This window comes from Maylandia zebra, linkage group LG16 (genome assembly GCF_041146795.1).
Source record: "Maylandia zebra isolate NMK-2024a linkage group LG16, Mzebra_GT3a, whole genome shotgun sequence".
NCBI classification, from domain to species: Eukaryota; Metazoa; Chordata; class Actinopteri; order Cichliformes; family Cichlidae; genus Maylandia; species Maylandia zebra.
This window is the reverse complement of record NC_135182.1, coordinates 132,043-149,918: the sequence shown is the minus strand read 5'-3', so window position 1 is coordinate 149,918 and position 17,876 is coordinate 132,043. Positions and strand designations below refer to the sequence as shown.

The following is a 17,876-nucleotide window of genomic DNA, read 5'->3' as shown; positions in this document are numbered from 1 at the left end:
TTTTTCTGTGCCACAACTCGAAAGAGCTAACTCAGACGCCGCCTGTGTAAACTCTGCTTTGCCCTTGCCTGCTAAGCATAAGACTGCTTGCCCTGTGCAGCCACAGTTAGGGTCCCCTCAGCCAGAAGTCTCCGCACCTGCTGGCTCTGCATCCGTCTCCACTGTGGGTTCAGGAGAACCTCTCCAGCCACTCCTCGTCTCCGCTGGAGGGTCCGAGGGGCCCGTTCAGCCTCCTGTCTCCGCTGGAGGGTCCGAGGGGCCCGTTCAGCCTCCTGTCTCCGCTGGAGGGTCCGAGGAGCCCGTTCAGCCTCCTGTCTCCGCTGGAGGGTCCGAGGGGCCCGTTCAGCCTCCTGTCTCCGCTGGAGGGTCCGAGGAGCCCGTTCAGCCTCCTGTCTCCGCTGGAGGGTCCGAGGAGCCCGTTCAGCCTCCTGTCTCCGCTGGAGGGTCCGAGGGGCCCGTTCAGCCTCCTGTCTCCGCTGGAGGGTCCGAGGGGCCCGTTCAGCCTCCTGTCTCCGCTGGAGGGTCCGAGGGGCCCGTTCAGCCTCCTGTCTCCGCTGGAGGGCCCGAGGAGCCTGTCCAGCCGCCATCTGCGACCGCCTCGTCGTCGCCTGGTCCAGCTGCATCCGAGTCTTCGTCATCGCCTGGGCCAGCCTCTGCCTGTGCTTCTGCTACGCCTGGTCCAGTCTCAGCCTCTGCTTCTGGTCCAGCTTTGGCTTCTGCTTCTGCTCCGCCTGGTCCGGCCTCAGCCTCTGCAGCTCCGCCTGGTCCGGCCTCCGAGTCTTCGTCCTCGTCTGGTCCGGCCTCCGAGTCTTCGTCCTCGTCTGGTCCGGCCTCAGCCTGTGCTTCGCCTGGTCCGGCCCCCGCATCGCCACCGTCTGGTCCTGCCTCGTCTGGTCCTGCCTCGTCTGGTCCTGTGCCCACCAGGCCATGGCCAGCACGCCTGAGACTGGAGGGCCGCCGCTGCCTTCCGCGCGGTCAGCCCCCTGAACTGCTCCGTCGTCTCCTTCGCCGCCGCCGCTGCCTTCCGCGCGGTCGGCCTCCTGAACTGCTCCGTCGTCTCCTTCGCCGCCGCCGCTGCCTTCCGCACGGCCGGCCTCCTGAACTGTTTCCACGTCGCCGCCGTTGCCTTGCGCACGGCCGGCCTCCTGAACTGTTTCCGCATCGCCGCCGTTGCCTTGCGCACGGCCGGCCTCCTGAACTGTTTCCGCGTCGCCGCCGTTGCCTTGCGCACGGCCGGCCTCCTGAACTGTTTCCGCGTCGCCGCCGTTGCCTTCCGCACGGTCGGCCCCCTGGACTGGTTCCACGTCTCCGCCGTTGCCTTCCGCATGGTCGGCCCCCTGAACTGCTCTGTGTTTGGGTTGTTTTCTTGGGCTCCGGTGTTTGCTGTGCTCTTCTTTTGTTTTCTGTTCCGAGCCCTCCGTCCTGGGCCCCCGCCGCCCGCCCTGGGTTGTTTTCTGTTTGGTTTTGTTTTTCTGTGTTTGGGCTGTCTGGAGCCAGCCCTTGCGGGGGGGGGTACTGTCATGGTCCTGGGCCATGTTGGCCCAGTGTTCTTAGTGTTATTAAATTATTCTGTTATTATATGTTACCTTATATATGTAATCAAAGTAGTTGAATTAGAATACTGCTGTAGATCACATTATACCCTTTAATATAGAGTGTGTGATCTGTATGTAGTTTAGTTCTCATTATACTTTTGAGTTAACAGAACATATTCACATATTAGTTCATTAGATAAATGTGCATCACTCTGTATCCTTGATCTGCTGGGAATGTGTTACACTGTTTTCTTGACATGCTTAATTGTTGAATCATGAAGAGAAGGTTGTAAGCAGGAGACTCTGTGTCTAAAGACAGGGGAGATAGACAGACCACATTCCACACCCCCACCTTACAGAAAGCAGAGAAACAACTGCCGAGGTCATAACTTAGGCGCTGTAACAGAGAAAAAATGTGATGTTTTGGCTTTTACGACTAGCTGGGGGCCACTAGAGACTATAAAAAGCTGAGCAACCCGTCACCATTTTGAGACATATGCCTGACCCTCTGGTAGCATCTCTCCCGTCCGGACGTTGTAATGCTCTTATTGTTGAATTGTATGGAAATAAATGATTGTTGATTGAGCATTGATACACCGAGTATTGTCCTTCCTTCAGCCCAAAGATTCAAAGAACTGCGTGTTTTCAACAACTTGGTGCCGTGACCCGGATCTTTGGTGTGCTGAGGAGGTGTAGATTTGACCTTTGGTGAGATCGTGAGGCGAGGTGAACAGAGGACCGGTCCAAAAATAAAAAGGTAAGCACAGCCTGTTGTATTATAAATACCAAATGTGCATATTGGGCTTTCCAAATTAATCTGTTCGCTGAGTCACATGTATTTTCACAGTAAATTTGTCGGTGTCTGGTTTTTGGCGCAAGATACTAACAACATAAGTTGAGGCTGAATTCCAGTGTGTTAAATAAACTGCTTCTACCGAGATACTAATAACATACTACGTTGGTCTAGATTGCAGTAATCTGCTTCTACCGAGATACTAATAACATACTACGTTGGACTAGATGCAGCCACTTTACCTTCCACATTTAATTTTGTCTAATACTGGCTTCTGTAGCAATAATACATTAGAATTTCTTCTGAAGACGCGGCCATTAGTTCAGTACATTGAAGTTGAGGTTTGAAGTTTGTTTATGGTGTCGGTTACGTCCTGGCTCTTGCCGGCTATGAAATAGAAGTTGATTTAAGGAAAAGCAGATGCTGGCTTCACGGTGCGGTTAAACACTGGCAACGCGAGAGCGAAACACGTCCGTAGGTTTGGTTTATGATACGGCCGTGTTCCGGTGATATGCGGCCGTGAAGTGCAGTAGTGGTTGGTGCTAGTTTTAGTACATTTGATAGAGGTTTGACGGTGGTTTGTGGCGTCAGTCGAGTTTTTTTTCTTTAAGGGCTGCGGTCATAAAACAAAGTAAAATTTTACTTGCCAAGAAGTACATAGAGCAAAACCTGGTTTATGATGTCTGGTATAACTTCGGGGATGCAAGCATCACGTTTATGATGCGACTTTGCCCCGTGGTGGCGGTCATAAGCGCAGAGAAAAGGGTATTTTGGTCTATGGTGCAGTGTGCTTTAAGAAGATCTAATAGTTGAGCTCAGAGGTTTCTGTGTAGAATTCCCGCTGAGGAAAAGTGTTGTGTGTGAGTGTCAAAGCGCGCTCTGGGTGAGAGAGTGTGTGTGAAGCTGCGAGGCGCGCTCTGGGTGCTGTCTTGTGGGTGAAGCGCGCACTGAGTGAGAGTGTGAGTGAGGCGCGCTCTGAGTGTGTGGAGTGTGAAGCGTGAACACAGTGACAGTGACGGTTAATGTGTTTGATTAGGAGGACATTAGAGCAAATACACATTTTAGGATCAAAGGTTGATGCCTAGTGTACCTGTGGAACTTTGCCCTAGGAGTGGCGACCCTCCTGTCCGTGGACGCGTGGCCAGGACCGGCGTTGTCCGGGTGCCGAGGTGGTGACTTGGGGAGGTGAGGGCCCCCGCATAGCTACGGAAATAACACTGGAACGGCCGTGTAATCACGGGTTCACATTTATTTCCGGACTAGAACAAGACACATTTTGCGACCAAACGTTGAGTCTAGATTAGTAAAGAAATATAAAAAGGTTGAATTCCTCGTTTCAGTGGTTGAAATTGTTGTGTGCCTGTCCCCTGACGAGTGTGAAATTAAAATAAAGAGGGAATTTGGAGCCACATAGAGATAGACGGGCATAATTGGGTGTATTACTCTGTGGTGTAATAAAAATAAAAAGGAGAGATAGTAAGAGGTGTGCAGTGGAGAATTATAGAGGAGTAGAGAGAGGAATGTGTTGGGAGACTGGCGTACAGTTTACGCTGTCAAGGTAGGCGTGTTGCCTGCTTATCGGTTTAAAAGTGATGAAAATGAAATTAAATAAATCTCTTAGTGTGTTAATACAGGAAGCTGCGGACCTGGACCAACTGCCCCCACAAGCACAGCGGCCGAAGCAAAATTATAGGTAATGGGAACCACACCCAGCACGAATCAGCAGCTGTGAAACAGACAGCAGCGAGGAGAGAATTAGAGGAGAAATTAAGAGAAGTTTTAACACATAAAATTGGGGCCAACGGACTTGTGGAGGTTGGGAAGGCGTCCGGAGCATCACAACAAAAAGGTGAAACAAAAACACACACAAGCAGAGAAATCTGAGAGAAAGGCTCCTTTTAAGGTAACGCCTAGTTTGAGAAAAGATAAAATTAACCTGCTTTTATACAAATGCACATACACGCAATGAAGAAACAGCTTACACTCATGAACACGTGAAGATTTTCCAGCAAGGTTAAAGAAAAATTAACATACTTAAATGATGAAGTCTATACATTACTGACAAAGAAACCCTCTGGGTTGCAGGACAACAATTTAACAAAAAAAAAAAAAAAAAAGGAACACTGGTCTAACCAACCAGGCAAGACACAACAAATTTAGTGGTTAAAAGATTCAAATTGTGACATGTTTTCTGTTGATTGATTAATAAAAGTGATTACTGAATGAAAGAAAATTCCTTTTTTGGGCTTTTAAACATGATCTTAAGAATTTTAACATATACCGGTGTTGTCCTGTCAACTTGGTGGGTTAGGAGTTGATTATATCGGGAGACAAAAAACAAAAAAAAGGGGGAGAGAAGGCTGACATAGGGCCTGGCCCCATTGTCTCCCCTCTGAATAACACAGCCAACACAACACATAGGGCCTGGCCCCATTGTCTCCCCTCTGAATAACACAGCCAACACAACAACATTTTCCTGTTCGTTTGTTTTTGTTTTTGTTTTTTGTTTGTTTTTGTTTTGTTTTGTTTTTGTTTTTTCTATACATATTTAATTACAGGCTGCTTTGCCGGCCCTGAAAGCCGAGGCTGACTGGACTCCTGCTCTCCCCCATACGTGACACTGACCAAATGCTGCAACAGCTGGACCCACAACAACGACCTGAGAATGTCAACAGACCTGCAAGAATGTGATCTCATGCAGCCGAGACGGAGAGCACTAAACCTAAGGCCCGTTTCACTACACGGGGGAAAATTCCCAGACTGCGTCAGCTGACAGAGCTGTAAAGAGACGCCCGCCAAGCCCGAATGAAAAGTAAGGCCGAGCGAAAGAATGCTGACCTTGATAACTTTGCATTCACACTGTGCAGGACAGTGATGGACCAACACGGATGATCGGGTGGCGAAAAAGGGCGTGACCGAGACAAGAGGAGTAACTGAGGACAGAAGGCACCTCAGAATGGACAAAAACACAGAAGAAGATGCAGGTTTCACCTGCGGTGAACATCGACCCTGGAGAAAGGACTGCCCCAATTGGGGTCAGAACCAGGACGGACTGAATTTTGAGCAGAAGCAGCAGCAATGGTCGCAAACAAACTGAAAAGGAGGGGGGGGCAGGACCCCAGGGCATGCTTCAGGCCGTGGTTTACCCAGAACACCAGAACAGGAAAGTGATGAACACAAACACCCACACAAACACACACATCTACATGCACTGACTCAGAATGAAGAGAAACACACACACACACACACACACACACACGGGAATGTTGATTCACTGAGAAGTGATGCACACACATACACATGCACACGCTTGTGCAATAAAGAGTGATCCACACGCACACACACATACACGCTGATGCAATGAAGAATGCTTTGCTTATGCTGATATGCAAAATGCTGCACACAAACATCCCAATGCATAATTATTATGAGGAGCCATTGATTACTTAGAATGTGTTATATGTCACCTAGAAGGCATTTATGTAGATTTTAGGAATAAGCTCTAAAACGGTTTGGTTATGAAAACAATGTCTGTGCGTGATGTCTGTTTATGGCTCAAGGCCTTGACTGAATTCTTTGCTGTGCTTCACATAGCCCTGATGAGGAACAGTGGCACAGAGTGAAAATGATGAATTAATAGTGTAAGTTTTAGGTCGGAGTACGGCATTTTCTGTGATTGAGTTTTAATTCAAGGAGGAACAAAAGGTGTTACGGCACCTGAGGTTCTCATTCCCACACAATATTGTCCCGGCAGGAAGCAAAATGTTCCTGTGAATTTCTGGTTGATTGTTTGGTTTTGGTTTAGCGCTAGCTTGGTTTTATCAGTGAGCTTTGGCTTGTGTTCTTTCTCGTAAGCGAGAGAGGGATAGTTTTATGCTTGGACATGTCTGCAACGGGCCCTAGTTTGTGTTATTTTAGTAGTATTTTGTTGGTTATGTCTGTTTTCGTTTTTGTTACAGTGCACTGGAGAAAAAACATCTGAGAGGTGTGATCCACCGGTGGTGATATGTTGATATTTTGTGAGTTCATGATTTAACAATCGGCTCTTTAAACAAGGCCTGAAAGATTGAAATTTAAAGCGCTATAAAATATTATTACTGTAAACAGTTGCAAAGTGTGCTTCTCCATGATTGTAATTGGCTTGGGAGAAATTCACTTATAGGGAACAATGATCTAAAAGGATTGCACCGAGTCAATCCGGCCCAAAAAAAAACAAAAACAACAAGGAATTGTTTTCCTTTAAAATGATGACGTCATCTTGCTGGTGATGGATGCTCGAATAGGTTGCGCGTGAGACTCCATTATCAGCAACATCTGGTATGAATGTGTGTGGAGGTATGCATGTGAATGGACTGTGATGGACTGACAACTAAAAGTTTTGACTGACTTGATACTGAGACAATGACTGCACCCACTTTAGGATTAGTAAATGCCAATAAACAATTCATAAACAATTCACCCAGCCGACAAGAGAAGGGTGGATGCTTCGCTTTGTTTTGTTTTGTTTTTTCAGGAGCAGGAGGATAAGAGAGACTGGAGGAGGAGACTCTAGCTTCACATAAGTATGAACTGCAGACTTAACACTGTGGTTGCTGATTTTGAGTTACTGATGTTTGCATTAAGAAAACTGTGCTATAGTAGCTGTGTTTTGATTAAGGTATCATGTTATATTATTGGGAATGCCAAATGCTACAGTGGAGATAACTATTGATATCACTCATGACTGGAATATGTTATTATTAACCATAGCAGGCCACTGTAAAAAGTCAATTAAATGTTATAGAGGAAAATCGCCAAAATTGAACAATACCTATGAATGACTGGCCACATTCAGAATAGAGATATGCAATAATAAACATTGGTCCACATGATTTAGGTTCTCACTTGAAATAGTAAGTTATTAAATGTAGAATATAATCGACAGGGACATTTGATAGGATGTGGTACTGGAAAAGAACAAGAGCAAAGTAAATAAAGAAAATATTGTGTTTAGTTTGGATAAATTCAAATTAAAATGTACCATTACACTCAGAGGATCAATATGGAATAAAACATATGCAAAATTTGTAGGAAGTACATGACTGATAACTGTTCTGTCCTGAGCGTTTGTTTCTAGAGCACCCACTTGACCACACCAACAGTTTCTCGCCACCGAGGAGGGGTACTTGCAAAAAGAATAAAATAAAAATCTGAGTTTAACAAAACATTTTAAATATAAATATCAAGCTTACCTTTCTTTTTCCATGAAATGTGCTTTTGGGCACGCCAGCCATTTTGAAAAGGTGGGCAAAACAATTGGCAAGGCCACACCCCCACACGTGTGATATAATTTTAAAGGTACTGTTGCCCTCTCTAAGAAACATCAGGACTTAGAGGAGTGGCAAGTAGAGTATGCGAGCTACAAGCAAAAACTAAATGTGTACTACAGTGTGCAAAAATGAAATACTGGGTCATCAGGGGGTCATGAGGGACATTTATAAAACTAAAAGTCCCACTAACCTTAAAGTGCACTTGAAAAGCCCACACAAGAAGGTTAACCTAGCTTACCTAGAAGACCTCATCAGGGGGAGCACACTCCCCCTCCTTGAAGAGCTCACCCACTCAACCCGCATCCCCAGAAAACAGCTAACCCCAGATAAGGCAGCGTGATGTATCCCGAGACAACAGGACTGGGACATCTAAATAAATGTGTGAAACAATCGCCTTCAAAAGGTTATCAATTCACTTCAACCAAAATTAGGACCACACGGTGAGGCAAGAGTTAATAGTTATTAGTCTCAACACCCAAGGATAACCAGAAGAGCATGACTGATATGATGGAACTGGGATTTTGTTACACTTAATTTTTGCAAAACACAAATAAAACTAAATTGAAACTAAGGATTTTCAGAAAATACAAAACTACACTAAACTAGCAAAGAATTGGTAAAAACTAATTAAAACTGATATAAAATTGAAAATCTGAAGTCGAAGCTAAATAAAAATAAAAACTGATGAAAATTGCAAAACTATTACAACCCTGGTGCAGAGATTGGCAAATCTGACCAGGAAACGTTATAAAATGGATTGTCAGGATAGTCAGCGTTAAAGCCACTTTTGACAGTCCATACTAGGATGGCATTGGACATCTTCGGGGCAGAAAAGGGTTGGTGTGACCAAGGTGTGGTTTGGCTTGTTGTATGTACATTTCAAAATGTTACAGCTCTGGATGGACCAGTTACCAGATATGATGTCACTAACCTTCTCTTTTAAGTGTCTAGCTCCAATGAATTGACACATGGGAGTGTGTCAAAAAGGGGGAGTTGAGTCCGAACATCAAACAATGGTTTTATGAACATCTTATGACGTTATTTCTGTGTTTAATAAATTAGCTATGGTAAAACTTAAGCTTATAATGTGTTAGACTTAGAAAGGGTTCACTAATTTTTATTTCTTTTGCACACACATAGATTATGATTAGAATAAGTCCTGAACATAATATTGTAAACCAAATTTGAATCATTAGAACAACAATGGATAACAATATTAGATTATCAAGGCTAGGGAGAGAGGTGTTTTGGTTTTCTGTCTCTTGCAGAGAAAGGAACAGACACCAGACGGGGACACGGAGATGTGAGGACCCTTCACAGCAGAGACAGATGTAGGGACAGCCGAGACAGCAACTGGGGTCAAGTGTCATGACGTTTGGGCTCCTGGAGAAGATGGATCCCACAGACACAGCAATAACCATGAAGGGGTTGGCGAAAACCAGGAACACCAGACCAACGAGGTTCGAGAGGCTCTTGGCAAAAAGGGGGACACGCCGGTGAACCCAAAACACACAGATCCTTGTTTGAAATCGGGGCGGAATAATCCCCAGAACTGTGCAATGACTAAAGGGTGGTCTATCCCCGGAGGTCGAAGAAAGAAGCTGAGAATCACCCAACTGGAAGACACTGGTAGCTGCAGCAATAAAAATAAAGGTTAAAAGCTCCTTAGACAGAGGTTCTAGTCTAAGTACATTTGAAAGGTATAAGGGGGCATTAAAATGGGAGTGGAAAACTGGAGCACCAAAATAAAGCTGTGGGAGAATTGGGGAGTGATGGGAGAGTCATCTGTAACTGCTGTTATGGTTGTAAATCTAACTTTGCTTGCATCTGAACTGCGTGAACACAGAGGTCATCCCACATATGGTCCACCCGTTAAAGGGGGACAGAGGGCCTCAGGATCAAGAAAACTTGGACCTTGCGACCCTGGAGTGCATGTTGTAAGTGATCTCTTTCAGAGATCAAAAGGGGGAATTATTAAATTATTCTGTTATTATATGTTACCTTATATATGTAATCAAAGTAGTTGAATTAGAATACTGCTGTAGATCACATTATACCCTTTAATATAGAGTGTGTGATCTGTATGTAGTTTAGTTCTCATTATACTTTTGAGTTAACAGAACATATTCACATATTAGTTCATTAGATAAATGTGCATCACTCTGTATCCTTGATCTGCTGGGAATGTGTTACACTGTTTTCTTGACATGCTTAATTGTTGAATCATGAAGAGAAGGTTGTAAGCAGGAGACTCTGTGTCTAAAGACAGGGGAGATAGACAGACCACATTCCACACCCCCACCTTACAGAAAGCAGAGAAACAACTGCCGAGGTCATAACTTAGGCGCTGTAACAGAGAAAAAATGTGATGTTTTGGCTTTTACGACTAGCTGGGGGCCACTAGAGACTATAAAAAGCTGAGCAACCCGTCACCATTTTGAGACATGTGCCTGACCCTCTGGTAGCATCTCTCCCGTCCGGACGTTGTAATGCTCTTATTGTTGAATTGTATGGAAATAAATGATTGTTGATTGAGCATTGATACACCGAGTATTGTCCTTCCTTCAGCCCAAAGATTCAAAGAACTGCGTGTTTTCAACAGTGTTCTTGTATGTTTGTATTTTGTTCCTTGCTTAGGCCATGTTTTCTGAGTTGCCCTGTTGTGTTGTTCCCTAAGTGTTTTCCCTTCATGGCTTTTACCCCCTGTGTGCCCCTCTGTGTATCTGTGAGCCCTCGTCTCTCCTTATGTTTTATTCCATGTTTCCCCTGCCCATTATGTCTAAGTTCTCCCCGTGCTCTCTCTTCCCCCTGTGTGCCCTCTATGTATTTATGAGCCCTCGTCTCCCTTTGTGGTTGTTTCATGTTTTCCCAGCCCGTTATGTCTGTGTTTTCCCCGTGCTCTCTCTCCTCCTGTCTGAACCTCTGTGCACTTCCTGTTTACTTTGTGACTCTCACGCCCGTACATGTCATGTTCAGTTCACCCCGCCCTGTCTCGTTATGATTATCAGTGTCACCTGTGTTCCCCGTGTGTTCCCACCTTCCTCGTTAACCCTCTGTGTATTTCTGTCTGCGTCGTCCCTCATGTTGTGTGGATCTCCCTGTGTCTCTCTGCGTATGTTAGTTTACTTTTCCCAGTTTAGTTTTGTATTTCCCATGTTCTGCCATTCCAGCATTAAAGCTGTGATTTTGAGTTCATCCCCGTGTCTGTGAGTTTTGCGTTTGGGTCCTCCTCCTGCCTACCACACAGCCGAGCCGTGACACTAATGTGATTATTTTACTTTTAAGGTTCTTTCTCCAGCGGTGGCTGGTGTTGGTTCCAGCCACTCTTAAAATTAAGGATGTATAACCTGCAGTGGCCATCATTGCTGTGATCTATTCTCAGATCTGCTGTTATGCTCACATTACCTGCATGATCTTGCCTGTAAACTTGGTCATAGAGTTTTGTTACAGGTTTCCCTGAATTATTCTGCTACAAGGTGTTGTTCACAGTGGTTGCCTACAACATTTGCTTCCAGCAAATCACCTTTGATAACTGACTGACCTGTTTTCATACACCTCTCTTGAACAGATGAGTGGGACTCTTCCCAGGCATGTTCCTGGGACTTGGGCTGCTATAAGAAATGCGGGTCTGCCATTCCCTTTACGGAGTGACTTGTATGCCAGAGTTATTATAGATAAAACTATTGGTGCACAGTACTATTTGTTAGGACCACAGCTACTAGTAAGTGCATCTCAACTCGTCTTTTTTAAGTTATTCATTTTTAGGACAACATTTAGTCAGTGCTACAATATCCTTCTATTGTAGATTCACAGTGCTCAGCATAAATAAGTACACCCCCTTCAAGAAGCACGAATTTAATCAGTAGCTCAATGAACAAAAGAACAATTTCCAAAATTTTCACCAGGCTGAGTTTTATTGAACACTTGTTTAACTCCATATCATGAAATTAAGGTTAATAATATAACTTAGATCACAAAATCTTCAGTTTTACTAAAATTGGTTGAAGCAAAAATGAATACACCCTGCAACAAAAACTACTACATCTAGTATTTTGTATGACCACCATGATTTTCAAGGACAGCATCAAATCTTCTAGGCATGGAATGAACAAGTTACGACATATTGCAACATCTATCTTTTTCCATTCTTCAAGAACAACCTCTTTTAGAGCCTGGATGCTGGATGGAGAGTGATGCTCAACTTGCCGCTTCAGAATTCCCCACAGGTGTTCGATTGGGTTCAGATCAGGAGACATACTTGGCCATTCAATCACCTTCACCCTGATCTTTCTCAGAAATGCAACAGTAGCTTTAGATGTGTGTTTTGGATCATTGTCGTGTTGGAAAAGTGCGTGACGACCAAGTGCACGGAGTGATGGCAGCATCTTCTCCTTCAGTATAGAGCAGTACATTGTTGAGTTCATGATACCATCAATGAAATGCAGCTCCCCAGCACCAGCAGCACTCATGCAGCCCCACATAAGGACACTGCCACCACCACGTTTCACTGTAGGAACTATGCATTTCTCGTTGAAATCCTCACCTTCATGACGCCATACAGTTTTGAAACCATTAGTTCCAAAAACAGTGATCTTTGTCTCATCACTCCAGAGTATAGAGTCCCTGTAGTCTTCATCTTTTTCAGCATGGGCCCTAGCAAATTCTAGGCGTGCTTTTTTGTGCATGGGCTTTAGGAGAGGCTTCCTTCATGGACGATACCCATGCATGCCATTCCTCTGCAGTGTGCGCCGTATGGTGTCACGGAAAACAGTCACTCCAGTTTGGCTTTCTATTGCTTTAGCTAACGGCAGTGAACTTCCATGGTGATTTTCTTCAACCCTTCTCATCAGGAGACGCTCCTGTTGAGATGTTAACTTCCATGGATGGCATGGACGTCTCTGTAAGATGGTTGCGCTTCCATCTTTCTTACATTTTGCTAGACACGTCTTAAATGAATCTTTGGACTCACCTGTGGTTGAATGCCTGTTAATTCAAATTTTGTAGTCTTAAGTATGGCTTTTCTCCTAAGACTATAAGTAGGGTGTCCTCATTTTTGCTGCATGGGCTTGAATGAGTTTGTTAGGAAAATCATTTTTTGTGTGTGCAAATTAACAAATCTAGTTTGCAATCAATTGCCCACATTTGTGAGAGTATTTTGTAGTATAGCATCTCATAGAAAATGTTGATTCTGAAAGGAAACCAAAGGTTTTCTGACAAATGTAGTGGGGTGTACTCATTTATGCTGAGCACTGTATATGGCATCTTTCAAGAAACCCAAGAATGCTTTACACATGAGTACAAATAAAAAAACACAAAAATAAAGGCTAGAGGTTGAAGGTTTGGTTCAAGAGGTGAGTTTTGGGAAGTTTCTTGAAGGACTACAGTGATGGAACATTGGGAAGCTTATTTAGGAGAGACTTGCAGAGGAAGCTCTGTCACCAAAGGTATGAAGTTAAGGTGTGAAGGACAGAAAGCAGACCCATGGCTGTGGACTGTATGGGTCCAGCAGGTCAGACGAGTACTGAGGGCGCAGAGCATTGAGAGATTTTTGTGAGAAGTAAGAGGAATGATCTTTTAAGTAAGGCGCGACATGACGAGGAGCCAGTGGATAATTATGAGGGTGTGGGTGATGTGTTGTCACAGCTTAGTGCCTATTCAAAATCTGGTGGCTTAGCTCTAGACATACTGGAACCTGTCATGTGCTTTGGTGGAAATCCTCAACATTGCAGTAATCCAACCAGGTGGTGACAAAGACATAATCCATGAAGTAGCCAGCTTTATTTATTTATTTATTTTTTTACAATTATTATAGATGCTTTAAGGCTGTAAAACCCCTCACTACACACTTTATACACTTTTTTCAGACAGGTATAAACATTTTCACACTTTTCTCTTTTGTTTAAACACTCTCAAAGTTCAAACTTTGTAGAAAAATAAGTCGAGTATTATAGAATGAAACCAAAATCCAAACCCTGTTTTCCGGTCAGAGCAGCTGCAAAAGGATTCAACATTAATGAATCACTGGTACAGAAGTAGAGGAAGCAAGAAGAATGATCTGAGCAAAGTTTGACTTATCTGACTGTTTTGTTTCGCTTAATGTGCCTCATAATGCGGTGTGCCTTATGGTTCGAAAAACAGTAACTTCTACCTTCCTTTAGCATGTCCAGCAACAATGTGCTGTTTAAAAAAACCCAAAGAGCATGCATGACATGTATGCAACAGGCATACATGTGGCCCTGAATATAATGACCGCTTTGGACACTAATTTGGTTTTTATGAAATTTCTTGCATGAAATAATTGTTTAGTGACTCCTGTGTGTTCTTGCAGGACTACATACTCTGAGGATCAGTGAGGCATCCTCAGAGTGATTTGGTGCTGTGTAAATAAAATTGAAACTGAATTGTAATTGTTGACTGTTTAAATGCTGGAATGATCGACACACACACCTCTGAAAAGTGTGTGTTTGTTCTTTCTACAATGACTGTTAATTTATCTGAACTCTCACTGTTATGAAGCAGCAGCTGAAAACACCGCTTCTCTTTTTACTCTTTTCATTTTAAACTGTTTGAAGAGCGTTTGACAAATTGTTTAAATCAGCATTTTGTCTGAGAAGATTTCGGTTATTATCCCAATAACAAGTTTTTCTCTGATTTTCTAGTTTGCTCTTACTTTGGCAGATTTCTTCTGAGCTCCACACCAGGCTTCCAGCTGCAGCACAGACTCAAACTGGGACAGGAAGGCAGAGGTTACATTTACTGGAAGAGCTTCAGAAAAAAATGACTCCAGTACCTTCACTGTTCAAGGCTAGCAGGTCCAAGGGTCTGTTTACATTCTGCCACAGTGAGATAACATGACTACAGAAACAAGTGCTGTAGTCACGTACTGTGGGTTGTGATTTTAACCAATGCAGGAATGTTATGGCCAATTACCATCAATACGTGAAATTTCCATTAAGGGACAATAACCTCTCTGTTTATGGTCAGACTGTTTTTTTTTTTTGTTTTGTTTTTTTAAATGACATCAGAAACAGCAGTATGCGACATTACGTGATAGCAGAGCTTCAGTTCATCCTTTGTCATTTTTTTTTTTTTTTTTTTTTTAATAAGTAGGACAGGGGGAATGAATGAGAGAAAGAGGGGGAGAGAAAGAAAGAAAACCAAAGGGGAGAAGAGACGGTGAGAAGGGGGGGGAAGAGAGAGAAAAAAAAAAGAACTCCTGGGTCACCTGTATGGAGAAAAAAACAAAAACAAACAAAAAAAAACAAACAGAGGAGACAGCAAACAACAAAGAGCAACATAATAATAGAGAAAACAAAGCGCCATCACAATAAACTAGCTAGTCATAGATATCAATATTTACTAAATAATAAACGATATTGTGCAGCACGCAAGATAGACAGCGCACAGTGTGCTTTGAGGCAGCAGCCAAGAAAGCTTTAGTCCGCGTCTGTGAATACCCATGTGTGCATACCTGTGTGGATCAGCATGTTTGCATTCCAAAGGTTTCTCCATGTAATGATCTGCTAGGGAGTGTGGGGGGGCCACAGCCCCGTCCTCCAGGGTGTGAAGTGGGTATGGAGGAGATCAAAACTCCAGACATCCAGAGGCCCCCAGAACACAAGAGACCATGGAAGACCAACAGAGGGGCAGCCGCGCCACTGTTCCAGTAAGAGCTGAGGAGAGTCCCAGATGAGGGCTCACCCAGCAGCCGCGGAGCAGAAGTCAGGGGGAGTTGCAGTGACGCGCCCGTCAGACTGTTTACTACTTGGTGTGCTAATACTGTTTAGTACCTCTAGTAGTTTTTATGTGTTGCTTACTTACTGTCCTCCTCTGTTACAGACTCCTGTTGGAAAACGTACTGCTGAAGTCTAAGGAGACTGAAACCTCTGAAAGGAAATAAACTTGAGACTTTGAAAATTACCCATCATTTGAATTTTAAAGTCTTAACTTACGGCAAATACTTGATTGCTGAGCTTATCAGAGTTGAATATTAAAATCTGTTAAACCTGCCACCAAACCTCATGGATTTGAAACCTTAATTTAAAAGGTGGTCAGAGGGATTACGATTAACATGTGACAACAGCGCCTAGGAGTCAACCATGAAAGATTACACAGGTCCTTCCCTCCCCATCTCCAGCTGCCTCCCTCTTCCCGCTCCACCACAACCACCCACACATGCAGGACCTTGGAGTAGGGGTATGTCACCAGGGTGCAGAGGAGGCCACCCGTCCCCTTCTGGCTGCCTCTGCCTCAATTTTATCCCACAACTTAGACATTCACATTACTCACACTCTCATTACACATACATATAGGATCTTGGGGGTGGGCACGATACACGGAATCCAAAGTACCATCAGGGTGTACACCTCACCCCTGGCGTCGTTGCCCACCTCTCAATGTTAAATACACGTAGACATTGAGGGCCAGCAGGAGGGACCATGCGCTTACCTGCTGCTCTCTGGCAGGTAGCTCCATGCCCTCCTGGGTTTTAAATGCACCTTAGAACACACATGCATCAACACTACAATGAGCGGGTGGAGGGAGGTTTGGAGTCTTCTCTCACCCCCATTCTCTGCGACCTGCTGGAGCGGGGGAGCTAGGAGGAGGAGTTGGCCGTCCGACTGCGGTCTGGAGTGTGGGGCCTCCCTGCTGCTGCGGAGTCGGGGCGGTCTGCCTCCCCCCACCGCAGGGAAAAGGGTAACACCACCTGGGTCTGGGTGCAGTTCCCCCCTCCAGGGGCAAGGGTACCTAGACCCGGTTTGTAGAGTACGCTTGGTGAGTGTGATCGTGTGTACAGCGTCTCTTTATGTCTGTCTCCACGTTGGTTGAGTGTGGAGTAAGTGCATATAAGATAAGATAAGATAAGATAAGATAAGATAACCTTTATTAGTCCCACACTTGGGAAATTTGTTTTGTCACAGCAGGAAGTGGACAGTGCAAAAGTTATGAGGCAAAAATTAGAATACAATAAGAATAAATACAGTACACAGCTGTACAGAATAGAATAAAATAAAATACTATATACAGTAGAATAAAATAAAATAAATATACAATAAGATAAAAATAGAATACAAATACAAATACTATATACAACTGAGTAAAAATACAACGATGACAGAAAGGATTATTGCACTTAGTATTATTGCATATGTATGGATGTGTGTGCTTGATCAGTTAAAGTCTTTATTATGGAGTCTGACAGCAGTGGGGAGGAAAGACCTGCGAAATCTCTCCGTCCCACACCGTGGGTGCCGCAGTCTCCCACTGAAGGAGCTGCTCAGTGCTGTCACAGTCTGCTGCATGGGGTGGGAGATGTTGTCCATCAGGGATGACAGCTTAGCCGCCGTTCTCCTGTCACTCACCACCTCCACTGGGTCCAGAGGGCATCCTAGAACAGAGCTGGCCCTTCGGATCACCCTGTTCAGTCTCTTCCTGTCCCCAGCAGAGATGCTGCCGCCCCAGCAGACCACGCCATAAAAGATAGCAGAAGCCACAACAGAGTCATAGAATTTCTTCAGGAGTGGGCCCTCCACTCCAAACGACCTGAGTCTCCGCAGCAGGTACAGCCTGCTCTGCCCTTTCCTGTAGAGGGCGTCTGAGTTATGAGTCCAGTCCAGTCTATTGTTCAGATGAACACCAAGGTACCTGTAGCTGTCCACAGCCTCAATGTCCATACCTTGGATGTTCAGTGGTTGCAGTGGAGGATGCTTGTGCCTGCGGAAGTCTACCACCAGTTCCTTGGTTTTACTGGCGTTGATCTGGAGGTAGTTCAGCTGGCACCAGTCTACAAAGTCTTAGGTCAGACCTCTGTACTCCTTGTCGTCCCCATCAGTGATGAGGCCGACTATTGCAGAGTCATCAGAGAACTTCTGCAGGAAGCACTGGGTGGAATTGTGGGAGAAGTCTGCAGTGTAGATGGTGAAGAGGAACGGAGCCAGAACCGTTCTCTGTGGGGCCCCCGTACTGCAGACGACCCTGTCCGACACACAGCCCTGAGTCCTCACATACTGTGGTCGGTCGGTGAGGTAGTCCAGGATCCAGGTAGTGAGGTGATGGTCCACTCCAGAGTTCACCAGCTTGTCCTTTAGAACCGCGGGAAGAATGGTGTTGAAGGCACTGGAGAAATCAAAGAACATGATTCTCACAGTGCTTCCAGCGGTCTCCAGGTGAGCGAGGGAACGATGTAGGAGGTGAATGACGGCATCATCCGCTCCAATGCCAGGCTGGTAGGCAAACTGA

General features: G+C 44.8%; 1 protein-coding gene across 1 annotated transcript in view; it reads right to left on the bottom strand.

The window, feature by feature from the left end:
• Positions 1 to 14,419, bottom strand: part of LOC112432458 (microfibril-associated glycoprotein 4-like) — a 39,623-nt gene extending 25,204 nt beyond the window's left edge. Inside the window, exon 1 of the mRNA XM_024801016.2 lies at positions 14,308 to 14,419. The gene's annotated coding sequence lies outside the window, so the exon portion shown is untranslated. The remainder of the gene's footprint in view (positions 1 to 14,307) is intronic.
• Between the last annotated feature and the right edge of the window lie 3,457 nt (positions 14,420 to 17,876).